The sequence below is a fragment of the Mastomys coucha genome, unplaced genomic scaffold, assembly GCF_008632895.1.
Source record: "Mastomys coucha isolate ucsf_1 unplaced genomic scaffold, UCSF_Mcou_1 pScaffold21, whole genome shotgun sequence".
NCBI lineage: Eukaryota > Metazoa > Chordata > Mammalia > Rodentia > Muridae > Mastomys > Mastomys coucha.
Window position 1 is genome coordinate 169,524,307 of NW_022196904.1, and position 7,108 is coordinate 169,531,414.

Genomic DNA, 7,108 nt, shown 5'->3' on the forward strand with positions numbered 1-7,108 from the left:
CCCCCCCCCCACACACACACGAAAGATGAGTTGCAAGCCTGGCGACTTCTCCCAGGGCTGAAGCAATGAATAAATGTGAACAATGTAACAGCCACCTTGGGCAGCTAACTGCCACATCCTCTGCTCAACAGCTTCTCTTAAGCCTCCCCAGAGGAGACAGGAAGCTTTCGGGATGCTTGGGAATGTGGTGGGTTTAATAGCTGAGGGACTACCTGGCTCATCCAAGGCCTTTTGGCTAACGATGTAATAGTTAGGATCACCCTGCCTTAGCTCCCCTGCTAGAGCAACAGGTTAAATCCCAGCTGACTGGGGAGAAACTCTGGAATCCGTATCTCTGGCTGATTTACCTTAATCATTTATGAATGGATTCTAGCCAGTGTGTGCGTGTGCGGTATGTGTGTGTGTGTGTGTGTGTGTGTGTGTGTGTGTGCACGCGTGCACGGGTGTGTGGTGCATGCTTCTACGCGTGCGCGCGTGTGTGAGCGTGCGCGAGCGTGCGCTTGTGCGTGCGTGTATGTGCATGCATGTGTCTGCGTGTGCGCGAGCATGCGTGCGTGGTGTGTGTGTGCATGTGCGTGTGCGTGTGGTGAGCATGGCTCTGGAAGGTTTTGCCCTTCTCTCACATTCCTTCTGCCTTGCTAAAAACTGTTAGATTACATTCCTAAAGCCAGGTACCAAGGTCTACTTTATTTGGCCACTTCTTCCCCCTGAGGCTGACTACTAAGGTCCAGCTATTGAAGTTCAGCAATCAAAAGCTTCCCTAATTAACATGCCCAACTAAAATTAAACACCTCATTCTAACACGGGGTTTCCCCTTTACCTTTATAAACCGCCATTTTCCTGGGTACGATGCCAGTCTCCTCTCTATGCAGAGGCAGTCCTTTGTCTCTTCAGGGCAAATATCCCTTTTCCCTTCCTCCCCTGGTACTTCCCCCTTCTTCCTCACACTCTGTCTCTTCTTGTCTTTGTCTCTTATTCTCTGCCTTCTGTCCCTCTGCGGCAAACAAATGTCCTTTTTTGCTGGGAATGTGGTCTTGGTGAGTGTGATGGTTTGTATATGCTTGGTCCAGGGAGTGGCACTATTAGGAAGTGTGGCCTTGTTGGAGTGGGTGTGTCATTGTGGGTGTTGGCTTTATGACCCTACTCCTAGCTTCCTGGAAGTCAGTCTTCCACTGGCAGCCTTCAGATGAAGATGTAGAACTCTTAGCAGCTCCTGTCCCATGCCTTCCTGGATGCTGCCATGCTCCTCCTGCTTTGATGATAATGGACTGAACCTCTGAACCTGTAAGCCAGCCCCAATTAAATATTGTCCTTATAATGTTGCTTTGGCCATGGTGCCTGTTCATAACAGTAAAACCTTAACTAAGACAGTGTGTCCAGTGCTCCATTCCTTTCAATGTGTATGTATTTACAGGCATGTGGAGGCCACACACCTCCAGTGTTATTCCTCCTCAGACATTGTTCACAGAACTGGCTAGGTTGTGGCTAGTGAACTCCGGGACCTTCCTGTCTTTGCTTCCTCAGGGCTGGAGTTACAACAAGCTGCCATGCCCAGTTCTTTTTTCCTTCCTTCCTTCCTTCCTTCCTTCCTTCCTTCCTTCCTTCCTTCCTTCCTTCCTTCCTCTCTCTCTCTCTTCTTCTCTTTCTCTTCTTTTTTTCTTTCTATCTTTCTATCTCTTTCTTTCTTTCTTTCTTTCTTTCTTTCTTTCTTTCTTTCTTTCTTTCTTTCTTTCTTTCTTTCTAGGTTCTGGGAATTAGATCCTAATGTCTGTGTGGCAAACAAGCACCTTACAGACTAATTGACATTCCTAGCCTCTCTCAAACACTTTTAAATTGTATAGAGGACACAGAAAGATGCTGGATGACCTTTGTTCAGGTTCATCTTCATCGCCAAATGCCAGGTCTAAGTTTTGTTTTTGTTTTTGTTTTTGTTTTGTTTTTTGTTTTTTAAGATAGCTGACTTGCCCGACTCTTCTGAAGAGTGGCCTTGCTCATAGGAAGGGTTCACTGGGGTAATCTTCAGATGAGCTTTCAGGAAAAATATCAGCTCAGGATCCCACAACTAAATTCTCATCACAAAGGAGATTTATTTGTCCCAGAGGGACAAAGGGCAGGGAATGAGAGACAATACAGAAGATAGAAGATGAGAGAAAGGGAATAAGGGAGGGGGGGAGGAGGTGTATTTGTACACACAACACACACACACACACACACACACACACACACACACGCGCGTGCGCGCACGCACGCACAAACAGAGAGGGGGGGGACTTGAAAAGGTTTGGGGCTGTGAGGAACATTCTGGATTCAGAGATATGTATGTCTGGAGGAAGAAGAGACTTCAGAACTATGAATCGTATTTTCTCAGATTCTCCAGGGTAAAGCTTACCCCTAGCTGGCACTCAAGCTTGAAGAATCAGCACAAAATCTACTCTTGTTTCTTGAAACACTATCAGCACCCTGACCCCCTTTTTTCAAATCATGAAATAGATGGCTGTTCACGCATTCTAAAGAGGAGGCTGAAATGAAGCCTTGGTTGGAGTGTTAGTGAGTTGTGCAACTTGATTTCTTCTGTAGTAATTCTCATTCCTGAACAAGGAAACAACCCCATGGGTTGAGATCTAGAGGCAAACATGAGGGGCTGCCTGTGCTTGTTAGCATCTCCAAGGCCTATGGGCTATGCACCCAGACAATGTCACTCTGTATTCTTCCCTAAATATACAGATGTTTTCTGCTTCTACCAGGGTGCTTTAGTTTTTGCCCTAACCCTAACCCCTAACTCCTAACTCCTAACTCCTAACCCCTAGCCCTAACCCCTAACTCCTAGCCCTAACCCCTAACCCCTAAACTTAATCCTAACCACCACTTGACACACTTTGTGAAATTGTGTTTGGAAAGACTGTTTGGGCTGCCATCTTGCTCCTTAGGGAGCAAGTAAAGTATGGCTGGCTGTTCGTTACTAGTGGAATTTCCTCAGACTTGAACCTTCCTCACACACTTTATCCAGGGACCAACAGAAGGCACTGCTTGGAAGAAAGGATAAACATCTCTAAACCAACAACTAAGACCACAATCAGTGTAGTGTTTCTCCAGAACTGCCATCAAAAACCAGGTAAATTCATTATGAAAACCCTAAGTAAACAGACAGCTTTCCCCAAGAGTAAACAACAACTGTGTTAAAGGGAGGGTTTAACTGACCTTAAAGTTGAAGGACTGGAGCCGTGACTTGAACTCAGAGTTGAGAGGTGGGGATGCCAATGTAATATTAGCAGGAGGGTTCAAATCACCAGGAGACATTTGATCTGTCTGTCTGTCTGTCTGTCTGTGTATATATGGATACATATGTGTATATGTATATATATATATATGTATATGTGTATATGGATTTTTTAACATCTTTATGATGATAAATGTGTAGTATTTCCTGTGACCCAGGAACTCAATTTCTTAGACTTTCTCCTTTAAAAAAAATCAGAAACAGATAAAAGTTAAGTCAAGATATAATTTTTTATAATTTACAGCAATGGTATAACTTCTGCCTTATTTGAGTACATTAGGCTAAATGAGCTACCTTCATAGATTAAAATCTTACACATTTTTTACAACTGAATTTATAGATGATAGTAAAAGAAGATTGTTATGATGCAATATTAATGGACGAAACAAGAGGGTAGGATGTGCAATGTCTGCTGGTTGTTGGTGGCACACACCTTTAATCTCTTCACTCAGAAGGCAGAGGCAGGAGAATCTCTGTGGATCTGAGGTCTTCAGAGTTCCAGGGCAGCCAGAGCTATACAGAAAAACCCTGTCTCAAAATAAATCAACCCCCACTCCACCCCCAAAATGCAAAGTGCATCACACACATACATGCACACTCACACACACACAAGCACACACTCACACACACAAGCACACACATGTGCATACACACACCTTCCTGTTAAATGACTCGACGATACCTGGAGCCTGGCTGTCCAGAGTGCAGTTGTCAATCCCATCCTTGTACTGTCTTTGTGTAGGCAAGATAGCTGAGCTCTAAAATGATGCCATGGACATTTACTGCTTGATCAGCAGAATCTGAGACAGACTGAGGGAGCGCCCAGGTCTTACGAGGAGTATTCTTCAAGAAAATCCAACAGGGAAACTGGGTGGGGAGGGGCAGCAGTGAGCTAGCATGGGGTTTCTATGAGTCTAGTACAGGCTGATCCCAGGAAAACCCAGACTTACTGCCCTGTAGGAGTTCTATCCTGAGAGCAACTCAGAAAGTGGGCTTGGAGAATCTATGAGCCCTTGAGAATCTACACACTCAGCAGCCGGGCTCTAAGTACAGAGTAAAGGGGGCACGAGCAGGTCAGAGGCCATCCTCACATCCACTGAGCCACAAAGGGGCAATGTGGTGAAATGTTCCCAGAAGTGGGTTCTGAGAGCACAAGGAAACTGTGCTCCAGAGATAGCCAAGGTTGTACCTCATGCAGCAGCTAGACCTGGTAATGTCTAAGAATCACCCAGGTGGTATTGGTTTGAAAGCATGAAGTGGGTCGTGGAGAGCAGCTGGGGTTTGGCACTGTGGGAGGCTGGGGAAGGCTGTTGGTGAAGACAAAGCTTCGATTGCAGTTGACAGCCCAGGATTGAGGGGGCCAAACAAAGAAGCTGAGGCTTGGCACCATGAAGAGAACCTATGAGAAGCTATTGCTGAAGCCTCGTTGCCATGGAAGCCCCCAATGTATTGGAGATACCAATGCCATGGAATGATCACCAAGAGTAGCAGCGGCAGTGGAGTAGAGTCAACCAGAGCCTAGAGCGCTACAAAAGGCAGAGCTGGGGATGTGACCAAAGTCCTTTGGAGGAGCCCAGAAGATCATGTGTGGATCTCAGACATTGGAACATGAAGCTGCGAAGCTGAAGTTGCCTTGGAGACCCCAAGATGTTAAAGATGCCAGAGCTGTGGGATACCTGCTGAGGGAAGCTGCTAACAGGGAGTGGAAACAGCTCAGGAGAAAGAAGTTTGTTGCAGTCAACCAAGATGAAGGGCTGAAGAGCGCTTTGACATTAGACAGGGAGATGTAGAGTTTAGAGTCTGCCCAGCTGGTTTTCTGTCTTGATTTGGTCCAATATTTCCTCACTGTGACATTTTGGAATGGTAATGTACATCCTGTGATGCTGGAGGTATGTGATCTGCGTCTTGGTTTTGATTTTATAGGGGATCAGTTAAGAGGTTGCATGAATCGCAGAAGAGACTTTGAACTTTGGACTTTTAGCATTGGTGAGACTGTTATAGACTATGGGACTTTTGAAGTTGGACCAAATGTATTTTGGATTATGCTAATGGCTAGGTATGGACACCATAGACTCATGTGTTTGAATAAGCCTATTGGGTCCAGGGAGTGGAATGTGGTGGTTTGAATTTGCTTGGCCCAAGGAGTGGGCACTATTAGGAGGTGTGGCCTTGTTGGAGTAAGTGTGGTCTTTTTGGAGAAATTGTGTCATTGTGCATGGGGTGGGAGGTGGGAGTGGGGATAGGGGTGGTAGTGGGGGGACTTTGAGCCCTTCTTCCTAGCTACCTGGAAAAAAGTTTTCTCCTGACTGCCTTTGGACCAAGATGTAGAATTCTCAGTTCCTTCTCTAGCACTGTGTCTGCCTGGGTGCTGCCATGTTTCCTGCCATGATGACAATGGACTGAACCTCTGAACCTGTGCGCCAGCCCCAATTAAATGTTGTTCTTTATAAGAGTTGCTTTGGCTCTGGTGTCTCTTCACAGCAATAAAACTCTTAAGACGGAGGGTAAATGGCTTCCCTGTTGTGGCCTCACAAGAGGCATCTACGAACAGCCCTTCTTCCTGGCTAAGCAGATGGAGTTTTAGTATCCACAGCTAGTTCTAGCTACATCTGTAAATCCGACTCCTCTGGGGACAGTGTGTAGCTGCCGCCTCTTCATACTTCCATGGGGCACAGGTGCCAGCCATGATTAAGGATGCCCTGCACACAGGCACTGCACTTTATAGACACTCTATCACCTGGCTACAACTTGTCTGATTCTAAAGTATGTGCAGAAAAAAGTAAATGGAGCCAGGCTTTCAGTTCTGTCACAAAGAACCTGCCTCAGGAGTCAGTGCTCGGGGCTGAGCTCTCACTACTTAGCCTTTACTGAGAATCTTCAAGGAATGTGTTCAAAAGTTAGCAAGAAAAAAGAAGAGGAAGAAAGAAGGGAGGAAGAGAAGGAGGAGAGGGGAACAGAAATAGGAGGAGAAGCAGCAGTCGGAGGGATTTTTCTCTAATAAAGGCATCTGATTTCGTCTGATTTTTAAAGAAAAGATGAACTAAGAAAGCTGACTTTGCTTTTTGGGCTGGTGTCCTGAGCGGACCTTGGACGCAAACTCTGCAGCCAGTCCCACAACACCCAGAGGAATCTCCACTCCCAGGCGCTCTGACACTCTCAGGATCAGAGGTGAGGAGAACCCAACATCTGTCCCAACACCGGGAGTAACTGGGACTAGGCACACAGGAACTCCTCCAGTAGAGTGGCTCGGGTTCCTTCCGGTCTCTCTGGGCTGGTGTCCTGAGCAGACCTTGGGCCCAGGCTCCACAGCCAGTCCCATAACACCCAGAGGAAGCTGCTGCACTCCCAGGTGCTCTAACAAGCCCAGGGTCACAGGATCTCAGAATCACAGGATCACAGAGACAGCCTGACCCTGAGGAGTTCTGATACAACCAGGATCACAAGAAGGATTGGCTCCAGTCAGATTTAGCAAGGGCAGGTAGAACTAGAGATAACCAGATGGCAAGCATAAGAAAATAAACAACACAAATAGCACCCTCAAAGAAATACAGGAGAACACAGGTAAAGAGCTAGAAGCTTTTAAAGAGGAAACAGAAAAATCCCTTAAAGAACTACAGGAAAACACAATCAAACAGGTGAAGGAAATGAGCAAAACCATCCAGAATCTAAAAATGGGAATAGAAACAATAAAGAAATCAGAAGAGAGACAACCCCGGTGATACAAAACTTAGGAAAGAAATCAGGAGTCATAGATGAAAGCATTACCAACAGAATACAAAAGATAGAAGAGAGAATCTCAGGGGCAGAAGATACCATAGAAAACATTGACAC

The 7,108-nt window shown here is 46.0% G+C and overlaps 1 long non-coding RNA gene across 2 annotated transcripts in view; it reads left to right on the plus strand.

Moving 5' to 3' along the window:
• The window catches only part of LOC116101168, a 15,567-nt gene that overhangs the window by 2,108 nt on the left and 6,351 nt on the right, over window positions 1-7,108 (plus strand). For both annotated transcript variants that reach the window (XR_004122820.1, XR_004122819.1), the window contains exon 2: window positions 3,008-3,112. This is a non-coding gene — a long non-coding RNA (uncharacterized LOC116101168). The remainder of the gene's footprint in view (window positions 1-3,007; window positions 3,113-7,108) is intronic.